Below are 11,468 nucleotides of genomic sequence, written 5' to 3'. Positions count from 1 at the left end.
AAATTGAAGTGACAACAATCAATTTTGATTAAGGAAGACAATGTTTATTTAATAAATTTTTTTTAGTAATGTTAATATCAATTTTCATTTTTTTTTATCAAATTGATTAAATTGTTTTTTAGTCTATATCAATAGCAATGAAATAAATTTTTATAAACCATTTTTTATTCACTAATTTTAGTGAAATAAAATTTGCTACATTATGGTTTTTTTTATAACTAGATATAAATAAAATCAATACTAATAAACTATTTTTTTTCTTCATTGATGTTAATTATTATTATTATTATTTGAGTTTGTATTAATAAAATCTTTTTTTCATAAACTATTTTTATTATTTTTAAATTAGTAATTAACTTGTATTTGATTTAAAAATAATTAATAAATTTGTGTAAGCTTGAAAATTAAGATATTTGAAATTTTGATTTATAAATTGTTGGGCATAATATTAGGTTTCAAAATTTTATTTTTTAAGTTAACTCATACAAATTTAGACATTAGGAAAGAAGAAAATTAATTATGGTAAATTGACATTATAAAAGTTATAAATATATTCCATAAATTGATTCTCATAAAGTTAACTGATAGAATAAGAACTTAAATTTTGGTGTGATAAGATGAATGTTGGTGAAATCTGGACCGTTTATTTTTTAATCTCATCTCTACCATTCATTTCAAAGAACCCTAAGAGATCACATTTTTCTCTCCCACTTCTCTGCCACCGCCACTATCCATTCTCTCTCTGTTTTTTCTTCTTTCCTCCTTCCTATTTCTTTCCCGTTCTCTCTCCATACCCATGCCACTCACCCATCTCAACAATACCGCGACTATCAATCCGGTGACGCCACCAATCGACGTTGTCTTTCTCTTTCTCTCTCTCTCTCCATTTTTTTCCCTCTCTCACTCTCTCACCTTCCCATCTTCACCATGCCATCCCTCGTCGTCACTGTTGGCTACGCCAACCACAGTCGGCTGCACACCATTCCTACGATCCCACTACGGCAACCTCTTCTGCCATCATTCTCATCGTCCACCATTGACAACCACTTGTCGCCACCCATATTAGCTCCACCACACCTTCTCTTCATGCGCCACCTATGGTCGTCATTACTTATTCAGACGATGGGTTTGTGGATAGGGGTCTCCTTCTCGGCAGTGACAACACAACGATCAACATGAGAGGTGATTTTCTTGCTACCCAAACAGTCTGATTTATCTACAACATTTCTTCCATCTTTGACTTTCACACATCTAAGTCTCTTCCTGTTCCCCCACCTCAACAGAAAGTCTGGTTCCGAACCTTTACACCATTTCTGATTCTTCACTTCCTTATCCATTTCTATATCTCTGCAACAAAAACGACACCACATTAACAACACCCATCTCAATTTTCTCTAGAAAACGCTAGAAAATATAAGGGTAAAAAAAATACTACAAACTCCAAGAAAACGTTCTTCCAATCACCTCAAGATCAAAGAAAATCCTTCAAAAATATCTATAATTACTCTGCATTTCAACAAATAAACAATGACCCACAGTGAATGAAACTCCAAAGATTAGAAAAAGAACTACAATGAGAAGAGTCCATTACATGGTGATGCGACTCATGGTAGCTTAGCTTTAAAGGTGTATCAACAAAATTTATACCTTGAATACTATTACTAAAGTAGCCAAGCTACTATAGCATAGTGGTTCTAGGATTGTTCACTGGGAAGGGTTTTCGCAAACACAAGTGATATTCAAATTAGGAAAATAGGTGATTTTTTTATGGATGTTAGCTTTAAAAGAAGATGTAAATGTTTTAGAAAGATTTAAACTAATCTAAGCTAACATTAAAGACTAAAATGAAAGGGTGTAAAAACAAGTTTCTCAAAGATAGGATAGCTATGCTCAGGCTCTTATGCAAATTGAAAATCTCAAGATAGGCTCCTCGCGTTGGGGTTGCAACTATGGTGATGCTTGCTTCCCGAACCGGTATGGATTTAGCAAATCAAGTTTTAATCCTTTAAAATGGCAAAACAGATGGTAGTGAATTTCATCAATGGTTATTCACCTTAGGCTTCCTTTGAATGGCTCGTAAGAGATAACTAATGGTCTAAAGCCAAAAGCTTACCAAATATTGGCAACTCAAAGTCATTCTAGGTGATAAAATCACCTTTCAATGGCCATTGAAATTGGTTCTAATGGATTAATACAAAACTTGGAATTGAAAACCTCACCTTCCAATAGCTCGTAGGAGATAACTAATGGATAGAAATCCAAAAGCTTATCAAGTATTGGTCGTTGGAAGTTGTCCAAAGGAAATAAAAACCAAACTTTGCATTAATGAACCTTTAATGAAAAACGACTACCTTACCTTCCGGGTGCGAGAAATTTCCATGGGATTGCATCCAAGCCATCACATAACATCCATACTTTGAGAAACTAAAAGTTTTAGTCAATCATCCTCTGAGGAAAAGCCCTCAAAGGCTGTTTGGCTTCCAAGAAAATAAAATAGTAAAGAGAAAAGAGAAACGAGAGAGCTCTCCCCTCTTTTCTAAGTGTAAAACGTAATATGTATTCTATTTTTCAAGAGGTGATTTCCACCCCTTATATAGTCTTTACAAAAGCAAAAGCTTGTGATTGGTTAGTTACAAGGATAAGAAAGGAAATTACATCACAAAATACAAAGGAAAATATCTAAAGTGGAGTCGGCAAAAACAGAGGAAAATTCGCAACACGCATGGGTTATGCGAATTTTGAAGGTGTTATGCGAATTTCGCATAACCTGGAGCAGTTGGCTTACGAAGGCCATATCTTCTTCATTTCAGCTCCAAATCATACACGGTTTGAAGCGTTGGATTCTTGACTTCCAGAGCTTTGAAATGGTATATAGCATGTAAAAAATGGACTTCGGGAAGTGCTCCAAAAGTGCGAAATAAGACTGCAGCTGCTGTCCTCTTTGCTTCTCTTCACTTTGCTTGCTTTTCCTCTTTTCCATTGTTTTTTCCTTGCATACTTTGAACGACTTTGGCAAAGGGATATGGAGCTCCAAAGCTTGGTTCTTCATGAATTTGAGCTTCCAAAAGCTTTGCCATAACTTGTCCAAGTAGCTCCTCCATCATTTGGCATGCTTGAATTGATTCATAAGCTGATAAAAACATGTAAACTTGCCACAAAATGGTTAAAACCAATTACTAAGGACCTTAATGAATTAATTGGGTTAAATGAATATGATTACTACTCAAAGGTGCTTAAAACCATTATAATTAGGTCTACAAAATAGCACTTTTTGGTAGTAATCACATAGTAGCAAAAACATAGAAAAATAAGCAAATTTTCTGAAAAAAATACCCATTTTCCTTAGAAAATAAGACAACCCCAGATCAGTTTTTCCAACTTTTTGCCTCTGCAAGATGTGTTTGGACGCCAAGGAAAAAAAAACCGACACTCTTGTTTTATCTTCTCCAAGGCCTCTCACCCAAAATCCTTCCATCTTCTCTTTTTGTTTAGCCTATTTTTTTTGCTTTATTTGTATTGAATTGAATAGTGGATATAAAATAAATAAATTATAATTGTTTAAAAAACTTAAGACCATCAGATGTGAAATGGAGGGTCAAATAAGGTTCCTCTTATGTAGCTCAGTGGGTTAAAGGCCCAAGGGTTTTGGCTATATTCCTATTTGGGTGGTGTTAGGGCACGTTAGGTTAGTGAGACTAACCATCCCCCCCCCCCCCTCTCCTCTCTCTCTTTCTCTCTTTCTTTTTCTCAAATCTATTATGAATTTTCTTCAATTGAATCAATCCACATCACCCTATTCTTATCCCCTGTGACAAAAATGAGAATCATAGATGCATTATCTATTATGATTTATTAGGGTTTTGTAATTGTGTTGTTTGACATTTGGCAACATTGGCGACAATCTTCACTCTCTTCATGAAAATTTTTTAGGGATTTGGCCTATATGCAAGTAGGCATGAACATAAATGTGATGATATATGTGGAAATTGTATCAAATTTCTAATGGATACGTATTTCCTTTTATGAACATAAATTACCATTGCACCTTACCACACTGCCACCAACTCTGTATCTGCTTGTGGAAAAATAATAGGAAAAAAGAACTATTAAAGTGAAAACTTTGAATATCCTATTTTGAAAGTTTGAATTTGTTTTTTTTAATTTGTTATTTTCTAGGATTTCGCAATGATCATGCGTATGATAATTTGTTTTCAGAATTTGAAGTTTCAATTATCATTTCTATGAGGAATTAATTCAATAAACTGTGGGTTGTTCATGTAATCGTGTATCATGTTTTATTGTTGTAAAAATTATTTCAATTAAGATAATTGGTGAATTTTACTCTATTATTTGATTCTATGTCATCTTCACTTTTTCTTTTCCCTTTTTACTCTCTTTGATTATAGAAAAATAAGGAAGATAACTAAAAAAAATGCATATTGGAATATCCTATTTTAGATTTTTTTTCCCATTCTTTTCTAACATTTTATAAGTGTTTCTTTGGTTCACAATTTTGAAGCTTGAAATTCATGTTCAATTTCATTTTTATGATTCGAATTGAGTTTATAAGCATCAATGGTTAATGCAATTATGTGTCTCAATTTTGTTGCCCAAAAAATAATCTGATATCTAATGATTTTTTTTAAAAATTTTGTTTTCGTTTTATGCTAGTAAAGGTTGATGTTTTGTTTTCTTTAAATTGATTTCTTTGTTGATCCATAATATTTGGATGTGTTAATTGAAATAATTATGAGTAGATTACCTTTAAATTTTATCTCTACTATTTCCTTTGCAGTTGTATAGCGATACCATTGGACTTTTAATGCTATATGAAGAAACAAAACTGTATATTTGGGCACACAAAAACAATTTGCATAATGTGAAATAGTTTTCTCTTTAATATGGTTAACTATTTAATTTTACTTATTTATGCACTTGAATTTTTTACTTGGGCTCCTTTGGTTTGGTTCTTTCTATTTGTTTTTTTTTTTCTTTTTTTAGGGCTAAATTTTAATGTTTTGATTCATGATTGTTTGAAACTCTTTCTTTTGTTAAATGTTGATATGCTATTTGATTGATAAGCAATAAATCAACTCTCACAAAATTTTAATTCTTCGATTCATAGTCACAAGCCAACTAAAATTGTTTCTGTAGTCCTTAATAATTACCACTGTAATGGTATGAAGTATTTTCTTGTTGCTTATATGGGGTCTTCAATTAATTTATGCCATGAAATTTTTTGTTTTAATGAGCACAATTACATTAAGATGAACATTATATTGGGTGCCAATGCAACTCTTATATTTTGTTATTAGTTGTTTTATTAGTTTTAGTTTTTGCTCGAATTAAGAGTTCTTTAATAATTGATAATTGGGTTCTTTGTCGGCTTTAATTGTTGTTAAGTTTTGAATTTGATGAACTCATGCATTAGCTGCCTATGAGAGGAACATCTAGACAACATTTTCATACTCATGCGTAGTTGTCTATCTATGGAATATTTGACATTGTATTTTAACAAGGCATCATAGATATAAATAATATAATTTGCTATTTGTTATTCTTAGTTTACATAGCTTTAAATGGCAATCTACACATTATTTCTATTAACCTTATAGATGTATTCTCACACAACTTTGTGTCAAATATGTTTTCAATTTCACATTAGTTGGAAAAGAATAGCAACATATTGCATAACTTTTTCCCATTTATGAAATGTGCTTGATTTTCTCTTTAATTTTGGAGATTTTCCATTTCTTAGACCTTTTTTATTTATTTAATTAATTTATTTCTTTTAAAAATTTACAAATTTAATCTCTCAACTAGATAGCTTGTGCATTTATTAGTTCTTGAAATAAAGACAAAATTTGCACACATAAGATCTATTATCCTATTAGAATCGAAGGAAAATATCCTTGATTTTTTATTTTGTTAAGTTTAGATGCATTTGGTGCTTGAAATTAATAGTTAGTGTGGTTTCCATGAATTTGAATTTAGATATTTCATTATTTATGATTGAGATGATTAAAATTTATACTCAACTTTAATTTTAACGATTTCTTAGATAATGTGAGTTTTTATCTATTTAGAAGCCAAAATAACATGAAAGATATATTTGAAATTTTTTTTTTCTCTTTCCTTTTTGCATTCCTTTTAGAAATTAAAACGAAGTATACTTTTGTAGTTATTTAGGTCCATAATATAAAAACACAATAATTAAACTTAGAATTCAATCTTAAAAATATTTCATTGTAGTTAGATATCTAATTTCTCAATTTGAGCTTTTCTTTTTGTTAACATCATTTATTTTTTCTATCATAGGTTTGAGATAGAGGTGTTGGTGATTTTGGGGTCTTTCTAAAGGGCAGTGCCTTGAAGATTAATGCTAGAGATATGGTATCTACAAATTGCATATACGTTTGATGTATTCTTGCAATTGAAAGTACCTTATAATTTGAAAATTGCTATTTTGATACTTGTTGCTTACTTTTCTACTAATGTTGTGTCTATCCTACTAGGTATTCAAGAAATATAGCAAAAAGAAGAAGAAGATGAAGAATTAGTGACCACCTCTTACGAATATAGTATTGTACTTTTCAATTTAAGTTTATATATTATCTTAATTGAATGTTTGTAATTAGTTTTTTTTTTTTTTTTGTAGATAGAAAAGAGAGAGTAAGTAGAAAAAGATTTATTCCATTGTGTTTTTAATATTCAAATGTATATATAATAATTTTTTCCCTTGAGTAATAGTTTATTTACATTGTTTTAGGACTTAGTTATTATTATCATAATTAAATATGCATCAAATTTAATTTGGAAACAAGTTTCATATGGTAACAAGTTCATTTTCCATTAAAACTAAAAATTATAGTAAAATAATATTAAATTTATCATAGGCAACCTTCACAGATGGCCAATGCCCAACATTAACATTGCAATAGCTAGAAACCTTGACATATTATACTTATCCTTGACATTTGTTGTAGCAACCTTAATTGAAGAGTAAGTTAACATTGACATAAGATCAAGAAATCTTGACATATGTTGAATCCAACCTTGACAAAAATGAAAGAAACATTAACGTATGTCAGACTAACAAAGATTCCATCATTGGTAGAAATATAAACAACCTTGACATATGTAAATGTCAAGGTAGATTTAAACTTTTCTTGACACTGGCATAGATGACATATATAAATTATAACATACCTTGACAGATATACCCTATCTTGATGGTAAAAAATTATCAACGAAAGGCTTTTTTCCTATAGTGATCCTCTCCTTGTTGTTCAACAAGTGGTGTAGGAAAGTATTGCAATATGTGTCGTCACATCATCTATAAATGGATGTCCTAATGATTGTGGTGACAAAGCAATGAGTGGTGCTGTTGTTGGAGTAAATGACACCTCGATACTAGACGACATAGGTATATGAAAAGAAGGCCCATCAATATAAGAATGCAATAACTCCTGGATGAATGATGTCCCAACATCTTCCTATATCACCCCCTTATCAATGGATGGAACTGATGAATGATGTAGTGACTGGTCAAGTGGTGTAGAAAAAGTGAAGGTAGTATGTTGTAGAGGCGATGATGATGGAAAATCTAGCGATGCATCATCGATAGGGAAGTGTGGATCACTAGAAATATGGCCTCCATGTGTTCGTACACCTCCACTTCTAGTCCATGTATGTTGTAAAGGCGATGATGATGGAAAATCTAGCGATGCATCATTGATAAGGAAGTGTGGATCATCATAAATATGGCCTCCACGTGTTTGTACACCTCCATCTCTAGTTCGTACCCCACCACCTTTGGTCCATACCCCACTACCTTTGGTCTGTACCCCACTACCTTTGGTCCACACCCTACCACCTCTAGTCCGCACTCCACCACCTCTAGTTTGTACCCCACCATCTCTCATCACTACCTCCTCATCCGATGATTGTCTCTCTGTATCATCGACATTAAGGAGAATAAGCAACCTATCAGCCTCGTGTATAGCCTCTAAAGTGGTTGCACTTAATTGATGAATTTCATCACAATGACCTATATTCGATGTATCTGGACCAGTCCATAGATGTATTTTTTGCAAACTGCGATTCTGTAAGAATTAAGAATAAAAAGTTAAATGTTTTTCTAATTAGAAGAAAATAGAATAATAAATAAAAAGACATTGTCATTACCACTATTTTCCATGAAGATCCATGTGAAGTGAGAAAAAGATGAGTGATAGAACGATACCACACTATATATGGGTGGTTATACCCGTAAGAAGTAGATGTTGCCTCAGTTCTAGCAAGATGATTTTACCTAGCCTCCTACTTTTGAATATAGTGGTGATGAGTACTCATCCAATCCAAATCATGTCGACCCCTCAAATCATATTTATGTAATCCTAATTCCATATCGCACTGCTCAAGAATATGTTGTAGTAGCCTAAACTGCCTCAAAACATGATCAGATCTATGCCATTCCACTATGTGGAAACAGATAAGCGGTGAAATAGTCAACCACAAGTCCGAGGCAATAGTACAATAATTTGGGAGTACATCATCAGTATATGGCTTCCATATAATTTGCAATTAAATTTGAAATATGACTCACATTATTTAATAATATTTTGATTACAAAATGTTTAAAAAAATTATTCAAAATAATGAATTTCTCACCTGCTCTGGCATAAGTCAATCAAGTAGATACCTATACTGGGGTAACACATGCATAGGCGTCGAAGTAGTACAAAACTCATCTCTCCAAGTACAGAAAGAATATATATTAAAAGTTTATATACTTGTTTATTTATGTATATATGTGTTTATATATGTTAAAACTAAGGTTGAATACATGCCGCATGCCTAAAGGTGGTTGTGGCAGTACTTCATCATGTAGGGTTGAATGTAAGCACATAGGTGTTATAAAGGAAAATCTATCACATATCCATAATTGTAACAAAATGAGAGGACCCGATACATCATGTGCATCAATACAAGATGCTTGACATATCTCTCGATATAGCTAAGCTAGGCAAGCACTACCCCAACTATAAGTACCAGTAACTCCAAAATCCTCAAGTAGTGGTAAAAACACTAAATGTACCCTATTGTTCGATTTATTCACAAAAAGAAAACCTCCAATCAACTGTAAGATGAATGCCCTAGCATAGCATAGCATAGACTCCACATCAGCATTAGGTGTCAATGAAGGAAAATGCTCTGTCAACTAAGACAAACGAAGTCTTTGTCCAGAATACCTCTATCTTCAGGCACCACACCTCTCTCCAAGCCAAGCATGTGCTACCGTTAACTGCAGCACCGTCAATCAGTAAGCCTAAAATAATGCTAACATCCTGAAGTGTGATGGTACACTCTCCCTGAGGTACATGGAAAGTGTGGGTAAGGATGCCATCTCTCTATAAATATTGTAATAAGGTGCCAATCAAATGAAATGAAACATAATCAAGCAACACCATAGAATCCAGATTGTTGCAACTATGGAATGATGTGTGCATCTAAAACACTATTACGATAAAAACTGGCTTCACGACGTCGACAATGGAGCTCACCAGGATCATTTCCTTATCATATAAGAGAAGATCAGTGTCTTCTTGATTATACAGAACAGAACGATCTACAGGTCCAAGATCTTTAAGAATGTATTCCCTATATCATTTAAATAATTTCATTAGTTTATTACAAGACATTCCAATGACATTATATGGAAATAAGTCAATGTTCATCTTTAATCTTAAAAAAAACTTTCATTTAAATAAGAAAATTTTCAACTTGAACTCACAATATCATTGAGTGGTTGTATTAGAAGACTCCCCTCTGTTAGGACATTTTCGATGATTGTGACCCTCTTGTTTACAAAGCCCACATCGGACTTTGACACTTGGTTCTCTCCAATCCATTTCATTCCTAATCCTTGAAGATCTTGGTCTTCCTTTATCACGTACTAGAGTTGGATTAGGATGAACAATTGGAAAATTAGGTTCTGGCCAATAGGCGTGATGTGGAATTGGATTGAATTGTGGTGTATAGCAACAACCATATACATCCATCCTATAATGTTTGTCAACAAATTGCCAACTATCAATCCTTACACGTGCACATACAGCTAGCACATGTGAACATGGGATAATAAATGATTGCCATTTATTACAAGTACATGTTCTTTCTTTCAACTTCACAATTTGTATATTGTTTCCTTTATCCATATGAAACCCATGGGGAGCAATTGTCACTTCAAATATCTCATTTGAACGATGAAAGATATTAATAGTGTGTCTACTAGCCCTTGATTCATATTTTGTTATTTTGTTATTTTGTTAGTGGCATAGGAAGTATACAAATCTCCATTTACAATTCGAGTTTGTATCTCTGTTCGATGAGTCTCAAAATGTGAAATACAACGATAGAAAGTTAATCGAACAAGAGTAGTGATAGGCAACATTTTAGCCTATTTAAGCACTCTATTTATGCATTCAACAATATTTGTAGTCATCCACCCATACTGATGTCATCCATCATGTGTCAAAGTCCATTTCTTCGTGTCCAACCTGTTAAACCATTCTAAGCATTTCTCATCTAATCATTTTAACTCAGTCATACATGACTCATACTTTCATGGTTGATGTTGAGACCCAGCTCTATACACTAAGTATTTTAACATCTTATTTCTATAATTATCATTAAAATTGCTTGCCACATATGCCTAAGACAATATTGATGGTGTGCATAAGGCGGGTTCCATCCAACACTAGGATCCCTAATGGGGGCTTATATTCCTACATGACAATAAAAAATGAGACATATGTCTTCTTTTTGTGTGACTTGATTCCTTAATGTATAAAGAAACCAAGACCAACTATCTGATGATTCATCTTCAACTATTGCAAATGCAAGAGGGAAGATATGACCATTAGCATTGATTGATGTTGCAATCAAAAGTTTCCCTATGTATTTTCCATGTAAAAAAGTGTCAACTATTTGTATTACTGGTCTACAATGCTTAAATCCTTCAACACATGCCCCAAAAGCCTAGAACACACGCATAAAACATATATTTCCATTGCAACCTGCTAGTACTGATGTCTTCCAAACAACCTTAGTCCTAGGATTAGTGATTCATGTCCAATTGGTGTCTCAGCTGATTTGTGTCCAGCTGGTGCTCCTTGATTGAGGGAGTGATCAACAAAATTTATTACCTATAACACCATACACTAGGGTAGCAAAGAAAAAGCTACTATAGTATAATGGCTCTAGGGTCGTTCACTGGGAATGATTAACAAGCATTCAATGATACCAATTCCAAGTGAATTGGTCTTGTTTCATTTCAAGATTAGATTAAGAAGTAAAACACAAACTTTGATTGGTAAAAGTTTAGACTTAAACTAACTAACATAACAGAAGTTTGGAATAATTTAGGAAGAAAACATTCCTCGGAGATTTAGGTTCACTGGGGT

The 11,468-nt window shown here is 32.8% G+C and overlaps 1 long non-coding RNA gene across 1 annotated transcript; it reads left to right on the top strand.

Annotated features, from left to right (window-relative positions):
* The first annotated feature begins 714 nt into the window (after positions 1 to 714).
* LOC109123884 (uncharacterized) lies at positions 715 to 6,743 on the top strand. The gene is made up of 3 exons (XR_002031727.2): positions 715 to 1,182; positions 6,319 to 6,393; positions 6,516 to 6,743. It is a non-coding gene; the product is annotated as an uncharacterized LOC109123884 (long non-coding RNA).
* The last annotated feature ends 4,725 nt before the right edge of the window (positions 6,744 to 11,468 follow it).

The sequence above is a fragment of the Vitis vinifera genome, chromosome 14 (assembly GCF_030704535.1).
Source record: "Vitis vinifera cultivar Pinot Noir 40024 chromosome 14, ASM3070453v1".
NCBI classification, from domain to species: Eukaryota; Viridiplantae; Streptophyta; class Magnoliopsida; order Vitales; family Vitaceae; genus Vitis; species Vitis vinifera.
Note: the sequence above shows the minus strand (reverse complement) of the source record. Positions and strands in the feature narration are given on the sequence as shown.